This window comes from Panthera leo, chromosome B1 (genome assembly GCF_018350215.1).
Source record: "Panthera leo isolate Ple1 chromosome B1, P.leo_Ple1_pat1.1, whole genome shotgun sequence".
Taxonomy (NCBI): domain Eukaryota; kingdom Metazoa; phylum Chordata; class Mammalia; order Carnivora; family Felidae; genus Panthera; species Panthera leo.
The window spans coordinates 72,447,415-72,468,699 of NC_056682.1; the positions used below are offsets into that span (position 1 = coordinate 72,447,415).

Below are 21,285 nucleotides of genomic sequence, written 5' to 3' on the forward strand. Positions count from 1 at the left end.
AGCAAGGCCAGGCAAATTCCTCCTTAGGTCCCTTTTTGTTCTATTCAGACCTTCAGTGGATTGGGTGACACCCACCCACAATGGGAAGAGCAATCTGCTTTACTGAGTTCACTGATTCAAATGCTAATCTCATCCACAATCTGACACACACACCCATAAATAATATTTAATATAGGCACCCCATGCCCAGTCAAATTGACACATAAAATTAACATCATATGTCTGTACCTTACCTACCAGTTCCACTCCTAGTTATATTTCCAACAGAATGATATACATATGTGCCCCAAAAGATGTGTAAAAGTTATTCTTGCAGTATTATTCATACTAGCCAAATGCTGGAAACAACTCAACAGTCTATCAACAGTAGACTGTAAAAAGCATGGTGTGTGTGTGTATGTGTGTGTGTGTGTGTGTGTGTACTAGAACAATGGCTATATGCAATAATACAGATAAATCTCAAAAATATAATTCTAAATCAGAGACCAGACATAGAAGAATACATACTGTCTGATTCCATTTACATCATGTTCAAAAAAGACCAACTCCTCTCTGATGTAAGAACTCAAGATACTGACTACTTTTGAGAGGAGGGAGGGGTACTTATTGGAAGGAAGTATAAAGGAGCCTTCCAGAATTTTCCAGAATTCTCTTGATCTGTTTGATGACTACACAGACATTTTTATTGCACGCATCTGTATACAACATGTTACATATATATATGCATATGTGTGAGTGTGTGAGAAATTATATTTTTATAAAAGATGAAGTTTAAAAAATAAGGTAGAGACCTGGGACATGGACAGTTAATAAGCATAAAAGTTAATGAAGAAAATAATAAATCCATTAGCATAAAGGACAATAAAAATAATAATAAACAGCAGCTGAAATAAGGTGAAGCCCTTTCTATAAAAGTCCTAAACTATATGGATAGCCTTATTGGAGCATGAAGAATGAGACCAATTTGGGGTGCATCAACTGAGTGATGGGAATGGAGCTGGAAAGAACCTTTTCTGGGTACAAGCAGTCAGACTCCTAGCAAAGGTGCACATTTACAAATAAAAACAGGCTCTGCAAAAAAGCCCTAACCTAAAGGTTTGGCAAGCCCAGCTGCCTGCACACTAGCTTATCAGCCTCAACTCCAGGCCTAGATAACACGGCTGAGTCTAGTTCTGCAAATGTGAAGCATATGCAGGTAGATATACATGCACATATATGGTTTATTTACAGCATCACCCTCTTCCTCCTATTGTTAAATGATAAGAATAGTTCAGAGAAGTTTCATGTTCTTTGAGAAAATTGATTATTCTATTGTTAAATCATATTTGTGCTGGAAGTCCTTCTTCAGAATTGTATTTTCCCAGCCTTTCAAAGTCCTTCTGCAATATTGTTTTTTCCCCGTCTCTCTCTCCATATCTAAAATCTAGGTTTTTTTCCATCAATGAAGTTGACAAATTTTGTAAATGTTTAACTAGATGCTGGCCACGGGTATCATGTGTGTACTGAGGTAAGCAAAATGGCTTTTATTTCATTCAGTTTAACAAACATCAGTGATATTTCTACTACATATTAGATCAAACTGAGCTTTAGGTAAGGGTTTGACCCTGAAGAATTTCTTTAAATAATTTACACTGCCACTCAGATATTCCCTGGGACTTCAGTGTTTTCTGCATTTGTGTAGTTCTACCTGTTTCCACTTTTAATAAGCTGATCTTTCATATCTGCACAGAGCTCATTTCAAATTCAATAATCACAATGGAAGGCAATGTAAATCTTTAAAACTTCTGCTTCGAGAAGTTATATTTTTTTAGCGCTCATTTTTAAAAAAGCTGCCACAACTTATTAGCAGTTCATGGATGCTAGCAGAAGAAATAAGATTTCTGGGTCAGAGGCAAAGGACTCTATTTACTCATGGCATAGCAGACAGCATGAGTATTAGCATATTTACATTTCCCCCTTTGTTCCAAGTCCCCCAGAAGGGACGTGACTGGGCCCAAATACACCGCTGTGCCCAGAGTGGTTTGCATTAAAGAAAAGGAGCCTTAACCTTATATAATTGGCAGTATGTATACTTGTCCTTTGCTCTACAGAGACTTTATTTTTCCCTCTATAGTTCAGTATGCCTTTGGAGAAAGACACTATTTTTTTCAAGGCTGTTGCTATACAAACCGTAAAAGATAGCTAACAATGAGAGGGCATTTAGTATCTCTGTCATAAGACACAGAAATATGAGTGATCCATGGAAAATGATCTCCCAAACATGCAAAAGAATTTAGTAAAAAACCTACATTCTACTGACTTGGGCCAAAACTCCCTTAAATTCTCCAAATAATAATTAGAATTGGAAGATAAATTCCATGTGTGAATAGAAGTGATTATTTTGTTTTTGAGTTTGTCATTTTCATTGGGTAACTCCATAAATAATGTATGCCAAGTAATTTGTGCATGAAATAGAACTTCTTCTGGGATGATAAAAGTTGGTGGTAACTTTGGTTCGTTTTGTATCACTTCTGATTGACCTTTCTCCTCCACATGAGATGATCCAGCAAAACACACAAAGCACCAGGTACTCAACAGACATCGTGGTGTGAAATCAAATAAGGGTTTGACAGAGCAAATGATATTTCCCCCAGGGTATGAAGAGAATATTGAATATCTACACAAACAATACCACCAATTCTAATCCCTTGAAAGCTCTTGGGTTAAACACACACGAATCCCTGTTGTCTGGTAGCTCTACTTTTAGCCCTTGTAATGGTGTTGTGTTCCAAAAGCAGACCTTCTAGAATCAAATTCTCATACTCTTCTTGGCCAAGTAGGAAGGACAGTTTCCGCCTCTAGCTAGGCCATCCCTCTAATGCACAGAAAGTGATGTCAAATGAGGAGCCTTTGAGGTCAGACCCTAAATGTTCAACCTTGTTTCTGTTCCTTAAATACTTTGTGACGTTGGGGTACCACACGATGTCCTCAAGTCTTGGTTTCCTTGTCTGAAAGATGGCATTCATACTACTTGGCTGAAAGATGCAAAGACAAAAGGAGAAGAAGACTTTATGGCATAGACCCACATAGAATAGTTGCTGAATTTCTACTCATTTTGCTCTGTTCTCTGTTATGTCACAGGTGCTGAGCTCCTGCCAGCTCTTCTCTTGGGTTCTACAGGTATGGAGGTGGAGCCCAATGGACTGGTGCTGAGATACTCAATTTCCTGTCTCAGATTTTGCTCTTCTTTGCTTGTCCAATTTTTCTCCTGTCCACTTGGCTTGTGTTTCCAAGCAAAGGTGTTTCATCCAGCTTGGATTCAGCAACTATCTTCCACGACCCTGTAACCTCCAGCTCCAGAGCCAAGTTATATTTTCATTTTTATTCCCCTCTCCACAGGCCTTCTGAATAAATCCTTCTTGCTGAACTTCTTCATAAAGCAATGGCCCAGATTAAGTCATTGATGTGAATCTTCATTTTAATTATGTTATTCACAGAAACATTAAGCTCTTTTCAGAGTGCAGCATGGCTCATTCTTTTAAAGAATATGATACCTTGGGTTATGTGAAAAAGCTATAAATGAGGCCTATTAGAGACTGCTTGATCTACTTCCTCTGGCACCAGGAGATCTGGCTTGAAGCTGCTCTTTAAAAGCTCTCCTAAATATGGTGAGACCTGCATTACTCTGGCTGTTTTCTTCCATTTCTCCATGAGCATTTCATGTCATGTAAAATTTGCTCTCCATTCACAGAAAATGTATTTAATTCACTGATATTTAAGAGTGTGCGTGTCAGAAAAATACAGAGAGAGTGAGATTGAATAAGAGAGACTGAGACTCAAAAGGAAACTCAGAGGAAAGATTAAAAATAAAAATAAATGTTCTAAATGGGCTCTGAACATACAAAAGGGACATTTTCAGTAGCAGAGAATGTCAAAGATTAAAGATGACCTTGAAAGGATCCAGCTCAACCTCTTCATTCTACAATTAAGGAAATTAAGGGCCAAAGATACAGAAGGAGTAAGAGATTTAGCTTGGAAGAGAATAGAATGAAGGACAGCCAAGTCAATATGCTTTCCATTGTAATATAGACAAAAGCAAAAGTCAGTCAGACAAGCAAGGTGTGGAACACTTGCTGTTATGAGTTAAAAAAATGTTTGATATTATTCTGAGAATGTTCTATCAGAGAATCAGGAATATCTGAGTGCTGAGCTATTATTACTCATCCTTATGTGTCCCAGGGAACTTGGGAAAGTAAGACTAGTCATATGGTGAAGCAAGTATTTATTTACAAGTGAGCCAGTATTACAGACTGTCAAAGTAGGACCTTTTGGTGAAAGCTGAGTTGGAGTATGTGACTCAGACAGGAACCTAAGTAGGACTCTTACATTCTTCACTCTTCTAAAAGTAAATCTTCAGTATGCCTAGGACTAGGCTAATTCAGCATGGAATATTACTCAGCCATCAAAAAAGAATGAAATCTTGCCATTTGCAGCAACATGGATGGAATTAGAATATATTATGCTAAACAAAGTAAGTCAGAGAAAGACAAATATCATATGACTTCACTCATATGTGGAATTTAAGATATAAAACAGATGAACATAGAGGAAGGGAAGCAAAAATAATATAAAAACAGGGAGGGAGATGAACCATAAGAGACTTAAGTACAGAAAAAAAATTGAGGATTGCTGGAGGGGATTTGGGTGGGGGGATGGGCTAAATGGACAAGGGGCATTAAGGGGGACATTTTGTTGGAATGAGCACTGGGTGTTATATGTAAGTGATGAATCACTAAATTATATTTGTGAAATCATTATTACACTATATGTTAACTAACTTGGATGTAAATTAAAAAAGAAAAAAAAAAAACTTCTGGAAAAAACATTTCCTCAACTAGCCCCAGAATTCTATCTAGAGGTTTCAATTGTAAAGGTTAAAAAGATAGACAGAGAGGGGTCACAGGGCCCATGAGAGTAGAAAGATGGTAAGACCCCAAGTTCCAGGCTTCCAGCTCAGCATTTTTTCCTTTATACATCATGACCTCTGAATGCAGCATTAAAAGCACAGGCATTTTTCATTGTTCCAGTCATCAGCATTAAGGTCTGCTGCGAATACGCAGGATCTGGTCTGCTCAGAGGCAGAAAAACAAATTAATGATCAACTGGTCACAGTTATGGCCTTTAGTTTATGAGCCTGTCACAACATTTCAAAACAACTCTCCTTCAAAATGATCCTTGGAGCTTTCTATGCTACCATTTTAACATAAGACTAGTCAAACTAAACAAATGTTAAACTAGCACATTAAGGACTTATGAAATCCCACAACTACCAGAAAGTCATTGAAAATACTTTCCCAAATACTCTCAATTCCAGTACCAATGTTAAGAAGACATCTGCCAGCATTCAGATAGTGCATTCAGAAAAAGTCCTTCTCCACCCCCTAATCAGTGCAAGCTGAAATCAAAATCAAACCGTTTCTCCTCTTCCCTCTTGAACTGTGTATAACAGACATAATAGACGGACCCCCACCTGACTAAAGAGTGATATTACAATTTGAAGTGAGCTGTCAAATTGGGTGCGTTTTTCAGTCTGCTTACCCAAGCAACAGCTGCTGCCAGAGCCAGGCTTCTGAAGGGTTCAAGAGAATCTGGAGGCTTCTGAAGGATTCTCAGCAGAACCATTGACCTGAGATGGAGGGGAGAGCTCCACTGGCTGAGTAGACTCAAACCAACTTTTCTCACAAATTATCTAATACTAATATTTTAGATAGAATTTTTTAATCTCAATTATTTGAAATTATTTGAAATTGAGCTTAGCTTCTCCTCAGACACCAGTAGGAGACCCAGCAATCCGCAAACTACAATGGAGATCTTTCAACATTAAGAATGGGTCTGAAAAGGGGCATCTGGGTGGCTCAGTCGATTGAGCATCCCACTTTGGCTCAGGTCATGATCTCGTGGTTCATGAGTTTGAGCCCCACATTGGTTTCACTGCTGTCAGCCTGTCAGCCTGTCAGTGCAGACCCCGCTTCAGATTCTCTGTCCCACCCCCCCCCCCACCGCCTCTCCCCAACTTGTGTGTGCTCTCTCTCTCTCAAAACAAAACAAAACAAAAATAAAACATTAAAAAAAATAATGGGTCTGAAAAGACAGAATTTCTTTCCTAGATTGCTAATCAAACCAAGAGACTCCAGGAATAATCTAGAAGCTGGGTCTCTGCTGTGGCTTTAGTCTGTTATTGTTGGCATTCCACCACCTTACCTTAATATGCAACACTGAAGTTCACAGAGCTTTTTGAGATACATTGTCTGAGTTTGAATCTCACCACAAGGCTGTGGAGAAGGCAGAGAAGATACTATTTTCCTCTTTCATATATGGAGAAATTCTGACCTACAGATGTCAAATGCCCCCAATCTCCCAGACAATAATAGCAGAGTTAGAACTCAAACTCAAGATGATCGAAATCAAATTTAATGCTTGTTTCCACTGCCACATTGTGTTACCCAACCTCTCTAAGGTACCTGCAGCCTTGTCAAGGCCTCTAGAAGCCACAGGTAAAGTAACTAACAGCCTCTCCTTCTACCATTGACTTGGCTGATGATTGCTAGCTAGCATTGAAACAGTAACATAATGTGGTGGTTATAAGGCTCTAGAGCAAAACTGTAAAGTCGGGATCCTGGATCTTTCGTGCATTAACTATGTGATTTGGGACATGATAATCGTTCTGTGCCTCAGTTTTCTCTTTTGTAGTACTGGAATAAAAATTGTATCAATCTCATGGGTTTTGTAAGAAGTCAAATTAGCACACAAAAACCAATTAGAATATTTCCTGTTACAAAATAAGTGCTTAATACATGTTAGATATCATTTTTCTCCAATTCTTAAATTGAGAGGCAGATGGAGTCAGGTTAGATTAGGAATAGTGGGCTCTGGGTACCTCTATCTGCCCAGAATCCCTTTCCCTACAGAGTGTCTCTCCTAGGACCCTCCTACCCACCTCCCCATAATTAGTCACTTATCCTAACCATATTTTATTTTCTTGCCCCTAAAATTCTCACCGTTGGGTTCAATGGGTCAGAGCCCACAGGAAAGATGGTAAGCTCCTAATTGAACTAGTATCTATGGAATAACAGGTGTTTATTATCTTACCTTTCCCAGATACCATATTCGCATTTTGACAACAGTCTTCTGAAGGCACAACTGCACACCTCGTAGCTCACACACCTCCCACAGAAAATGAATCATCTGAGCCTACCCCGAACCTGAAGCAGAATTTCCTTGGGCAGAGTCTGGTTTTTGTTGTTGTTGTTGTTGTTTTTAATAGTGTTTAATAATGTTGAGATCTAATTCACATACCTCTCTATTTACCCTCTTAAAGTACACTATTCCAGTGAATTGTGTAATCATCACAATAATCTAATTTCAGAACATTTCATCACCCCCAGAGGAAACTCCATATCCATCAGTAATTGTCTCCTCCTCTCACTGATCTACTTTTTGCCTTTATAGATGTATCTAATTCTCAACCTTTCCTGCAAGTGGATACATCTAATATGTGGCTTTTTGTGACTAGCCTCTTTCGCTTACTACAATGCTCTAAAGATTCAACCATGTTATCTCATGTATCAATAGTTTATTCCTTTTTATTGCTTAACAATATTCCATTATAAGGATGTACACGACCTTTTGTTTATCAATCAGTAGATGAACATTTGGGGTTAGTTGTCTCTCCTTTTTCTAGGTTCTTGAGGTGGAGTGTTAAGTTATTGATTTGAGATCTTTATTCTTTTTTAATACAGGCATTTGCAGCTACAAATGTGCTCTAAGTACTGCTATAACTGCATCCAATAAATTTTGCTATGTGTGTTTTCATTTTCATTCATCATAAAGTACTTTTTAATTGCCATTATGATTTTTTTTCTTTGACCCATTGACTATTTTGGAATTGTTGTTCAAATTCCATACACTTGTAAATTTTCCAAATTACCTTCTGTTACCGATTTCTAATTTTATTCCATTGTGTTTGGAAAACTTTTTTTTTTTTTTTTTTTTTTTGTATGATTTCAATGGCTTAAGGTCTGGAGGGAAGTAAACATGATTTTTCCTGGCAATGTAACACCTACAAATGATAAATTTTTTCAGGTTTATTTATTCATTTTGAGAGAGAGGGAGAGAGCACATGAACAAGGAAGGGGCAGAGAGAGAGAGGGAGGGAGAGAGGATCCCAAGCCAGCTCTCCGCTGTCAGCTCAGAGCCCAATGTGGGGTTAGATCTCATGAATGGTGAGATCATGACCTGAGCCAAAATCAAGAGTCAGATGTTTGACTGAGCCACCAGGCACCCCAACAGATAGTCATTTTTAAATGAACAAAATGTATTGAAATTTTTGGCAAAGGTGAATAAATATGATGGGCTTATTCATGAAGCAAAGAGAGTTGTGGATCTTTTACTGTAAATTGTTACATAGATGATATACAAAGAGACCCAAACTAGAATTTGTGCTTTCTTTCTGTCAAAACTGTAGGTTTTTTTGTACTCAGAGAACAAAGGTTCTTTTTATTATTAAAATATTTTGCTATGCTCTGTGCTTTTGACATGTTCTTGCATAATTTTTATAAAATTTCCTACTAATCTTTGTAACTTATTTTTTAAAAGGTATTTCCTAGACCTATTTCTTATCTTCAGATCCTTGTTACTTGTGGTCATCCCTGGTTGCCTCTAAAAATTCTTACTGATTTTGCCACTATCTAATTCAGACCCCAAATTAAAATTAAAGCAAAAAGTGGGGCACCTGGGTGGCTCAGTCGGTTAGGCGGCCGACTTCGGCTCAGGCCATGATCTCGCGGTCCGTGAGTTCAAGCCCCGCGTTGGGCTCTGTGCTGACAGCTCGGAGCCTGGAGCCTGTTTCGGATTCTGTGTCTCCCTCTCTCTGACCCTCCCCTGTTCATGCTCTATCTCTCCCTGTCTCAAAAATAAATAAAATGTTTAAAAAAAAAATTAAAGCAAAAAGTAAAGATTTTTTTAATACACAAAATATCTTTCATTTTCCTAAATGGCTGTTATTAACCAAAACGTTTTCATCTTCATTTTATAAAAAGAATACAAAAGGAATAATTAGGTTTGCTTGATCTGTCCAAATTTTGCTTATTTCAAACACTATTGTGAGTCTTCTTTTATTTATGAAATTTAGGATTAAAATTAATCTGGGGGCTCCTGGGGAGCTTGGTTGAGTGTCTGACTCTTGATTTTGGCTCAGGTCATGATCTCGCAGTTAGACTCTGTGTTAGGCTCCACACTGACTGTGCGGAGCCTCCTTGGGATTCTCTCTCTCCCTGTCTCTCTGCCTTTCCTTTGATCGTGCTCTCTCTCAAAAATAAATAAATAAACTTTATTAAAAAATACTAATCTGAAAAATTAAAAGGGTTCAGCCTTCCTAGCTTAGCCATAAATAAAATGTGTTAATAAAATATGTTCCAATGATTGTGTACTTTTCAGATTTAAAAAAAATCATACTCATACTCAAGAATGATGAAATATCTGTCTATAAACAGATTTGTTTTCCAGTATAATACTCTTATCAATCAATCAATCAATCAAGGACAACCAGAATATACCTAACATAAAACAGTTAAAAGTCCAAAAGTTTTATTAATGCTCTTAGTTTTCATAACATCCTCTTATTCTCACAAAAGTCATTAATTGATAACAAATTAATTATATGCTATAACTCAGCAAAGGATCTCACTCTCCTCTGCTCTCATAATTATGATTGTTATAATAAATTAGCCAGTGCTTATCTGGTATTATCCATACAGGCAAACTGCCATCCCAAGAAACCATCTAATTAGTTTCTACATGATTTTTGACCAAAAGATTGGGTATCTTGAAAACAGCATGGGAGAAAGACTGCATATGTTTGTTGGACAAGATCTAGCAAGGGATTGACCCTTGGAATCATGCTTCTCGGGAAAAACATTATCTTTTTCCCAACTCTAAAAACGAGGAAGATGGCACTATTCAAAGCCATAAGCTGAAATTCTCAGAGAATCTCCAGAAGCAGAGGCCACAGAATTTAAGACTTAGTAAACGGCTAGCTCTAAATTTCTAATACCGGGGGAAAACTACTTCTGCCCAAGACCACTGAAATAAGACGCCCCCTGCTGAATGGTGGGAGCCATTTACTATGATGCACTTTGCATTTTTTAAATCTTCTTACCCATTTCTTCCCACTTCGTTGGTTTAAATTCTAACTTCTTAGTAGACAACTCTGCCCTGTAATCATGGTACTGTAATCATGGTACTGCTAATGCCATACATCTGATAATCACAAAATATAGGATTAAGGCATAAGCACTGTGGTTCAATAGGTCAAGATTATGTATGTTACCAGAAATGTTCATCGATACTTCAGTTTAGGCTGATTTATAGTGTTATTCGAGTCTTCTATATCTGATTTTCCATCCACTTGCTCTGTCAGCTACTGATAAACAAGTATTAATATTTCTAATGACATTTGTGCATTTGTCTATTTCTCCCTTCAATTTTTTGCCTCACATATGTTGATGTTTTGTTTTAGGTGCAAATGCACTTGCGATTATTCTGTCTTCTTGACAAAGTGTCATTATAAAATGTCCTTTATCCCTGGAAATATTTACATTTACTATTCTAATGTTGACTTTATCTGATATTACTATTGTCACTTGCACTCTCTTATAAAAAGTATTTGTATGGCATACCTTTTTTCATCCTTTTACTTTTAGACTGTTTCTTTATATTTAAAGTGTGTCTTATAAATACCATTTAGTTGGGTTGTGCTTTTTTTTTATCCAATCTGACAGTTTTCCTTTTTACTTGAGGTATTTAGCCAATTTAAATTTTATGTAATGATCACTTTGTTTGGGTATAAATGTGTCTGGGATAACTAATGTATGTGTCGCCTTGGCTTGACCACGATATCCAGATAACTAGTCTAGTCATCAGTCTAGTATATGTACTGACAACACAAGCACTAGACCTCAGTCTAGGTGTCTCCGTAGAGGTATTTTTTTAATGAGATTAGCATTTAAATCAGTAAATTTTGAATAAAGCAGATTACTTTCTATAATGAGAATGGGCCTCATCCAATCAATTGAAGGCCTTAGGAGAAAAAAACAAAACAAAACAAAACAAAAACTGAGGTCTCCTGAAGAAGAGGGAACTGTGCCCCAGACTGCCTTTGGATTCAAGCTGCCATAGCTACTCCTCTGAGTCTCTAGACTGCCAGCCAGCTGTGCAGACTTTGGACATCCCAGGCCCTATAGTCATGTGAGCCACTTTCTTAGAACAAACCTCTCTCTTTCTCTCCCACCCCCCTCTTTTTTCTCTCCCTCTTTCTCTCCATATATGTGCATACTCTATTTCATCTCTTCTTTGTGCCTTCTTTACTCTTTTTTTGTATTTTTAAAATTAATTGCATATTTTTTCCTATACCATTTTTTGAATATTTATTTACTTATTTATTTTGAATGAGAGAGAAAGAGAGCGGGCAAGGGACAGAGAGAAGGAGATAGAGAATCCGAAGCAGGCAGTGTGGAGCCCAATGTGGGGCTCCATCGAACTCATGAACCCTGAGATCATGACCTGAGCCAAAACCAAGGGTCAGTTGCTTAACTGACCGAGCCACCCAGGCACCCCTTTCCTACCATTTTATTACAATTTTCAACTTATGTGCTCTCCCTCTTTTTTTTTCTATTTAAATTCTTGGTGTAGGGTTACAATACAAAGACTTAACTTATAGACTACCATTAAATAATCTTAAAGTTGGGGTGCCTGGGTGGCTCAGTCGGTTAAGTGTCTGACTTCAGCTCAGGTCATGATCTCGTAGTCTGTGAGTTCGAGCCCCACGTCAAGCTCTGTGCTGACAGCTCAGAGCCTGGAGCCTGCTTCAGATTCTGTGTCTCCCTTTCTCTCTTAACCCTCCCCCACTCACACTCTCTCTCTCAAAAATAAATAAACATTAAGAAATTAAAAAATAATAATAATAATTTTAAACTAATAATGTGTAATGCCTTTACAGTCATATACTTTCATTTCCCTCATCCACTATTATAGCCATATATTTTATTTGTATACATGTATGCTTGTTATGAACTCCACAGTAAAATGTTATTTTTGCACTAATTATTTCTTTAAAAATATTTTAAACTATTAATTTTTAAATTAATTTTTTAATGTTTAAAAATACATCTTTGCTTCTGGGGTGCTTGGGTGACTCAGTTGGTTGAGTGTTGGACTTTGGATCAGGTTATGATCTCAGTCCGTGGGTTCGAGCCCTGCGTCGGGTTCTGCACTGACAGCCCAGAGCCTGCTTGGGATTCTCGCTCTCCTCTTATCTATCCCTGTCCTGCTCTCACCCCCTCTTTCTTTCTCAAAATAAATAAATGAATAAACTTTAAAAGTAGGTATTATTTTATGATGAGCAAACTGAAGTTGAGACTGCTTAAGAGGCCTGACCACAGTAACACAGCCCATGAAACCAGGATTCAAATGCTGGTCTTCTCATTTAGTTAAGAGTCTATGCCTTTTTTCTTTTCTTTTCGTTCTTCTTCTCTTCTCTTCTCTTTTCTTTTTCTTTTTTTTTTTTTTTTTTTTTTAACCCTAGTGTTTAAAAGCATGAACTTCTGGAGCCAGACTACATAGGTTCAAATCCTAGCACCAAGCCTTATTGGTTAGCCTTGAGCAAGTTACTCCAGGCCTCTGTGACTCTGTTTTCCTATCTATAAAATGAGAGAACAGATTCTACCTGTAAGATTATCATGCGAACTAAGTGAAAAAATAAATATAAATGTTTAGGACAGTGCCTGGCAAATAACAAGTGCTCTGTGTTTACTATAGTTATTTTTAATATTATTGTTACTACATCAGATTATCTTATCTTTGTGAGATGCTTTACCATACATAATCTAATGTTCTCTTTTCAACAGTCAACTAGAATGGGGAAGACAGACATTTTTATTGCCATTAGTATACAAATGCAAGCCAAAGGGGATACATTTTGCAGAAGGGCTCAGAATTCAAATATAAATCACTGTTGCTGGGTTCTGTTGCTCTCCATTGCATTTGGGGGGTAACAAATTTGCAGAGCATAGCAACATAATGATCTTACTTAATCCTGTTGTCCTGTCATCTTGACTTTTGAATGATAGTTTTGATTAATAAAATTTTTAGATAGGTCTTTTTATTTCTTTTTAACATTTCAAAGGATTAATTTCATTGTCTTCTGATATGTAATTTCCTATGACAATTCTGCAGTTATTTGTATTCTGTAACTTTTCAATTTTCTCTTTCTTCCTCTGGCTGGTTTTAAGATGTTCTCTTTATTATTCATTTTAAACAATGTGATTGCAATGCACTTTTTTGTGATTCTTCTTTGCTTTACCTACTTGAGGTTCATTGGGATTCTTTGAATTTTGTTCTTGTGTTATAGTTTTCATCAAATTTTAAAAATTGAGGCCATTATGTTTTCAAATATATTTTTCCTGCTCTTCAGACTTCTTGATATTTTCCCACAGATCACTGAAGCTGTATTTTTTTTAATTTTTACATCTTTTTTGTCTCCATCCTTCATTGTTGATACATCATATTGCTTTTGTTACAATACAAAATGTATAATGTTTTGTACATTATATTTCTTTTTATTGTTTTCAAGTATGTAGTCTTTTCTGTTACAACCTCTAAATCTGTGATTAAGCCATCTAGAAATTTTCATTTTAGATAGGGCATTTTTTTTTATCTCTAGAGCTATATTTGAAATTTTTTATATATCTTTCATATCTCCTTTCATCATATTATTTTCCTTTAAATTCTTAAGTACATAGAACATATTTATAATTGCTGTTTGGAAGTCTTTGCTAATTCCATCATCTTTGTCACTTAAATACCATACCTATTGAAAGATTTTTTTTCATTTTTTACTGATCATATTTTCTTAGTTCTTTGCATATCTAGAAATTTTTGTTAGTATTGTAGACACTGTATTTTTTTTACATTGTTGAATGCTTGATAAAATCGTATTTCCTTAAAAAGTGTTGGGCTTTGTTCTAGAAGGCGGTTATTTAAATATCATTTTGGTCTTTTGAAGCTTGCTATTAATCACATTTTAGAATGGGGCCAGACTAGTCTTTTCTCTAGATTCAGGTTAGCCCATGACTAAGGTAAGACCATCTGGAGTCTTTACTGAATTCCTTGTATATTCAATCAGGTTTCTCTATTCTGCAGAATAGAAATTTAATTTCCAATTATGTATAAACTCTGGAAATAGATTAACTCACATTTCCTCAGTAATTATGCTTTTTTTAGAAGCTTTGCTTTACCTGGTTTCATGCCCTATGCATGTGCAAAATGGTATCAATCCAAAGATTCAATGAGATGTCTTCATACATTTCTGGAGCTATTTCTCTGCATAGTTTGTTCCTTTACAGCACTCATCCCTGAAAATTCTAGCTGCCTCAAAGTCCTTTAATTCCTACACTTGTCTATTTAACTCAGCAAGACTATTGGTTTCCTCTTTGTGCTACTTCCAAGAAGAAATCTGGGAAAATAAAATGATAAGGTTAACCATTTTTTCCCCTTTTCTGAGAGCACAGTTTTGAACTGGCATTTGTCTCCTGTCTTAAAAGAGTTGTTACTTAGTCAATACTAGCCAAAGCAATCTACATCTTCAAAGCAATCTCTATCAAAATAACACAGTATTCTTCACAGAGCTAGAAAACAATCCTAATTTGCATGGAACCCTGGCAATTGCACTACTAGATATTTATCCAAGGGGTATAGGTGTGTTGTTTTGAAGGGGCACATGCACTATGATGTTTATAGCAATGCTATGGACAATAGCCAAAATACAGAAAAAGCTCCAATGTCCGTCGACAGATGAATGGATAAAGATGTGGTGTATGTATACAATGGAGTATTACTTGGCAATCAAAAAGAATGAAATCTTGCCATTTGCAACTAAGTGGATAGGACTAGAGGATATTATGCTAAGCAAAATTAGTCAGAGAAAGATAAATATCTTAAGACCTTACTCATGTGGAATTTAAGATATGAAATAGATGAGCATAAGGGAAGGGAAGCAAAAATAATATAAAAACAAGGAGGGGAACAAAACATAAGAGACTCTTAAATACAGAGAACAAACTGAGGGCTGCTGGAGGGGTCGTGGTGGGGAGATGGGCTAAATGGGTAAGGGGCATTAAGGAGGAAACTGGTTGGGATGAGCACTGGGTGTTATACATAGGGGATGAATCACTGGAATCTACTCTTAAAATCATTATTGCACTGTATGTTAATTTGGATGTAAATAAGTAAGTTGTTACTTATAGTGCCCAGTTTTTTAGTCATTTTTGATAAAAGTACAAACCCTTATACTCCATAATAACAAGAAGTAAAATTCCAAATAACTTTTTTTTTAATATTTATTTATTTTTGAGACAGAGAGAGACAGCATGAACAGGGGAGGGTCAGAAAGAGAGGAAGACACAGAATCTGAAGCAGACCCCAGGCTCTGAGCTGTCAGCACAGAGCCTGACGCGGGGCTCAAACTCACAGACTGCGAGATCATGACCTGAGCCAAAGTCGGATGCTTAACCGACTGAGCCACCCAGACGCCCCTCCAAATAACTTTTAAGACAGGATTCACACAGCCATGTATGTATTTCAAAACCTCAGGCTTTTTCCTCATCTCAAGGAAGACAACAATATTTTCTGAGTCAGCACATCAGTGATGACTCAAGATTTACTTCAACATATGATACTTTAGGTCTGAATTTAAACACCATATGTGTTAATTCCATAATGGCATAGGGAAAAAAAAAAATCTTTTCACTTCTTGCAACATCCACCACTAAATCCTGGCCTGGCAGTTTTACATGCTAATCTTCACTCCTTTGAAGGATTTTAATACCAAATCAAAAAGAGTGGTAGTGAGTGGCTTTCTCCATGCATATCAATTCTAAACAATGTCAGCTTCTCTAAAATTGCATGGAACCTAGGATCTCTGAAGAAGTCTTTTATATTTCACTGCAGGTGACACCTCTCTGGTTTTATGTAAGTTTTCTTTGCTCAGTAATTTCTTTTTGCAGAATCAAAAATGGGCAACTATCAAATCAATACAGCAAAATATTCAAGAACCAAGATGGATGCAAGGTAATGAAATCTTTTTACATTCAGTACAGCTGCTGAAAAATGCTGAGTGATGTGGCATTTCATGCTCTGTGAATCTAACTCATAGTGCCTTTTATATCCCACCACTCTGCCAGCCTGTGATGAACCTGACTGTCCTCCAGAATTTGACTACTCTTCACTAGGACGAGAAAGAGGATATCTGGAAATATAGAAATGTCAGGTAAGTCCACTATGCGTACTTTAAGAAGGTAAACAGCCAGGGTGAAGATCTTGTACAGAATTCTCAAGGGAGGATGAAAAATCCAGAAAGAAAAAAAAAAAGGAACAGCACTAATAATTAATAGCAATACTAAAGTAAGTAAGAATATAAAAAACGTTATGAAGAACCAAAGGGAAAACATGAAAGGAAGCTCTCTATCTATATATTTATAATATGTTAATAGATGAGAGCTCAATATTAAAAGCTGTCAATTTTTACCATATTAGTTTGCAAATTCCATTCATTCATAATTTAAATACAAACAATGTGTTTATTAACTTGAAACTAGGATTTAAAACTTCATATGGCATAATAATGGTTTAAGAATATCCAAAATAAACCTAAAATAAGTGAACAAAGGCAGAAGATTTGCGCGAACAGATAATATTTATTATAATTATGTAGGAATTAAAGCAATGTGGTATTAATGCAGGAATAAACAAATAGATCAATAGAATAAAAAAAGACAAGGGAAAGGAATGTATATAGAATTGATATGTAAAGTGCTAGTATTACATATCAATGGGCCTTTCCATCTTTTGACTAATTTTTCAACAAATACCTTGGGAACACTACGTGTTCTGTATGGAATAAAATATTAGATCCTTATAACACGTCACACAAAAATAAATGCTAAATGAAGATCTTCTTGTAGGTCAGTTTCCCCAGGAAACAACTCCAAAATTTATATGCCAATGGGTCACTGGGGAGTGTTCATGGGAGTGAGAAAAACAGAATCAGACAAAAGGAGAAGTTAAACTTTATAATTCAGTTGCAACAGGTTTCAGCTGACCGCACAGGGAGCTTTGGACATATGAAGGCTCTTCGGAGACATCCTGAACTGAAAAGCAGTCTGCCCCCAAGAAGAGGAGGAAACTTCTGAGGCGCAGCACCCTTTGGCCTATGGAAGGATCCAGCTATGAAACCTCGTCAGGCAAAACTCCCAGTAGCTTGAGAAATAAGTGTCATGTTTTTTAAGGTGAGATCTGAGAAGTGACGTGTAGCATTCACTATAGTCTAGTCCTTGCACTGCTCAGTTCTAATTGCTTTGTACACACTCACCCAGTTGGGAAGAACTCCTTTAGGATTCTTGTTGGTCTCTTTTTTGGGGGACACTGATAAGACAGCCCTCCTAGCTGTAACTAGTGTAATTGCCAAACAGTTATCTCCCTCTTCTGTTGCTGAGTGAGTTGAGAAGACCCTGGACCCTGGGGCCTTGACCCAGCCTATACCAAAGGAGTCATCAAACCATCTTGGTCTTGTCATGAGAAAGAATTTAAGGAAAGACAGGCAACACAGGGGACAAGCAACATAAGCATGAAAGTTTATTAAGGCAAAAATACACTCTTGAGATGCGAGAGCAGGTGAGCTCAAGAGAGAAAAAGAGCTACAACCCTGGGGTTTGGGTTTTTATCTTTTGTCCATAATTTTTAAGTAGGGGATAGAATATTCACTACTTGGGGTGGGGAAACAGGGTTTTGTGCCTTCCTTATTTGGTTAGGGGTTTCCTGCCATGGCACCTGCCATCTTGGGTCTGTCTGCTTTGATCTGGCTTTTTGTGGAATGCTGCCCAGATAGGTCTCTGACTTCCCTAATAGTTGGCCATGACCTCCTCCTTGCTGGCTTCCAGGTATCCTTTTCGAACCTAGCTAATTGCCTACTCTAATTCTAGTAGTCATTCTTTATTCCCTTCACTCTCAGCTAGCATCACCTGGTGGAGTAATCTAGACCTTCATTTCCCAGGGTTCTGCGCCAAGGGCGATCATGCCCTCTTCAGACTATGGCTTTTGCATGCTTACTCTGATAGTTAGGGTCAATCAAACTCTGTCAGAATGATGACTCTTCTCTTTGGCTACTAATCTTGTGGCATAAGGAGCCCAAAATGATTAGGTGATAGCCATAGCCATAGCTTAATGTTTAATGTTCTTTTGCTGTATCGTCTGGTGGAAGTATTATCCTTTTGGAAAATAAGATCTTTAGCATGAAGAGCCTAAAACTTCAGGAACCAAAAAATCTAAATTTTCCAAGTGGGCCTAGCAGAAGAAAGGCATTGGGACCATTCGTACTTCCACTCCTTAATTCCTAGACCGCGTATTTTTCCCTATTAAATATAGAGTACCAGGGGCACCTGGGTGGCTCCATCAGTTAAGCATCTGTCTTCGGGTCAGGTCATGATCTCACAATTCGTGAGTTTGCGCCCCGCATCGGGCTCTGTGCTGACTGCTGCCTGGAGCCTGCTTCAGCTTCTGTGTTTCCCTCTCTCTCTCTGCCCCTCCCCCACTCACGCTGTCCCTCTCTCTCAAAAACAAATAAACATCAAAAAGATTTTTTTAAGTATATAGCACCATATTCTATTCACTGATTTAGTTAATATACTATGTCCCGGAGGATCATGCCCATTCTTAAATGATAACATCTTTACGCTGGCTTATCTGTTATACTTTCTAAAAGCTATATTATCCCTTCATCTGGCTGTAAGCTTCTGGGTAGTATAGTATGTGATAGGACCACTGGATCTTATGGTTACATGCCTACTGCTGTACCTCCTTTGCTATAAAATTAGTCCCTTAGTTTGAAGCAATTGTAATCCCTGGCAGTGGTTGAGACAGTCTGTAAGTCTTTCAGTAATGGTGCTTGAAGTCCTATAAGCAAGAAAGGCAAAACAACTCAATTCCCTTTAAAAGGAACCACTACGCCTTCAGGATGGAAAAGGTCTAATATAATCAACCTATTACAAAATCTGCTTGGTTTCCTAGAAAGATGGTACCACATTGAGAGCTCATCTTTTGTTGATTTCCACTATTGACAAGTTGGACACTTGAAAGCAGTCATAGTTAAATCAACCTGGGTAGGTGAGAGTCCATATTTTTGGGCGTATGGTTATTATCTACCCCTATGATAATGATAACTCCAGTTTTGTATCCATTGTGCTAGCTCTCAGGTATGGCCTAACAACAACAAAAAAAAGGTTAATTTCAACTGACTACATCTTTCCACTTGGTTGTCTAGTGACTATTACATGAGGGATATTCTTTGGTGGTCATAATGATACGATACAAATATTATAACAGTCTCATTCGTTATACAATTGTTTCCATCTTTCTTCCAAGGCTTGAGCACCTGACCTGTAATTATTTTAGGATCATATCATCTTCTTTGCTATCAAGGAGCCCAATCTTACCATCAGCCGTGGTCTAGAAAGGACAGTTTCCATTGGGCTTCTCAATATTACTTTGGCCCCTCCTGTAAGTTCATTCTTTATTGCTTTAATAAAGGAGTATACACTGGACCCTACTATAGAACATAGTTGCTGATAGGTTTCCAGCTATATGCATTATTTTTCCAACCTTGTATAGTACATTCTCTCTAGCACACTCACTTCTCTTTCTTTTAATCTGGTCTTCCACTCTCCGCAACGGCTCTGGCATTTCTGCTTCACATGATGTGATACCTCACGTCTTCCAAGTTTTTAAGTCATCCTAGTATCTGAAACTGTGTTCCCTTCTTAGTGGGTGCTGAGCCAAAATACACAACCAAGCCAAAGAACAGGAAAAGGAAGGGTTTTACTTGCAACAAATAAAGGGGAACAGCAGGTATCTTTCCCAAAGGAGCATCTCCCCAAACAACAAAATTGGGCAAGTTTTAAGCTAAGGGCTCATGCATATTCATGAAGAAGTTTGTGCATAGGGGAATATAGTAGGGAATTGGGACATAAGTCATGTTACGGTGGCTGAGTCCAGGTCAGAGTCATGAGGGCTGGCAAAAGTCACCATCCTCAATTCTCTGGCTCCAGTTGGTAGGGTATCTGAGTTCTCAAAATGATTTAGATTCTGCAAAGATAATTCATGAATATGCATCAGGTCAATCTTCACTTTTAAATATGATTAGGTTATTTCCTGGACTGATAGTAGCTGTTTGCTCTTATATTCTTTCATAAGATGACTGGGAGCCCAAAATGACTTTCCCTATGTTAAGAAAGCTATGCCTGTCTTCTTTTTTGGGGGGTCCCTAACTCTTTCTGCTTTTAACCTAAACAGCCTGTTAGTACTGACTCCTGAGGCCCTTGTCAGAGTGTTAAAGTTTTATCGTGGATAACTGGTCCCATATCACTAAAGACTCCCTTATCCAACTTTGTATTCCAACTCCTTTAATCTAGAACTCTCAGGATATTATAGTCCAAAACACACTCCCCATCTCCTGTAAGAATATATTGGTTTGAGGCTGCCTGGGTGGCTCCGTCAGTTAAGTGTGCAAGTCTTGGTTTCACCTCAGGCCATGATCTCACGGTTTGTGGGGTCGAGCCCCATGTTGGGCTCTGTGCTGTCAGCTCTGTGCAGAGCCTGCTTAGGATTATCTCTCCTCTTTCTCTTCCCCTCCCCTGCTCACACTCTCTGTCTCTTTCAAAAGAAAGAGAAAGAAAGAAAGAAAGAAAGAAAGAAAGAAAGAAAGAAAGAAAACGAATAAATTGGGTAGATCCTGTAGCTCTTCTGAGGTGTAGCCCTGTTCTCCCCTTAGCAGGCTCAGTACTTCCCTTGGCTAGGTTCTCCTACAACTTAACCCTAGTAACTGATAAGATGTTCAAAGGGTGGGGAACCAGAGAGATTTTAAGGAGGGCAACTGTTCTCACACAGTGAAGAGGACTCTGCATAATCTTAATATAAACAAGGAGCACTAGACTCTCAGCAAGGAGTGGGTCACTTATTCAGGCTTAGAACATTTAGGAGAATATGGGAATTGAAGATTTTTGAATGCATTAACTCAAATCTTGGAATCTTACTCTTCAAATGCTACCCTGAACTTGGTGTAGTAGACTTCCCAGCACTGAGAATTCAGTTTCTTTGGAATTCCACTATCATGAAACCAGCAGCATAAGACCAGCATTTTCT

The 21,285-nt window shown here is 37.6% G+C and overlaps 1 pseudogene; it reads left to right on the forward strand.

The window, feature by feature from the left end:
* Positions 1 to 6,433: 6,433 nt before the first annotated feature.
* Positions 6,434 to 21,285, forward strand: part of LOC122218407 — a 50,908-nt pseudogene continuing 36,056 nt past the window's right edge.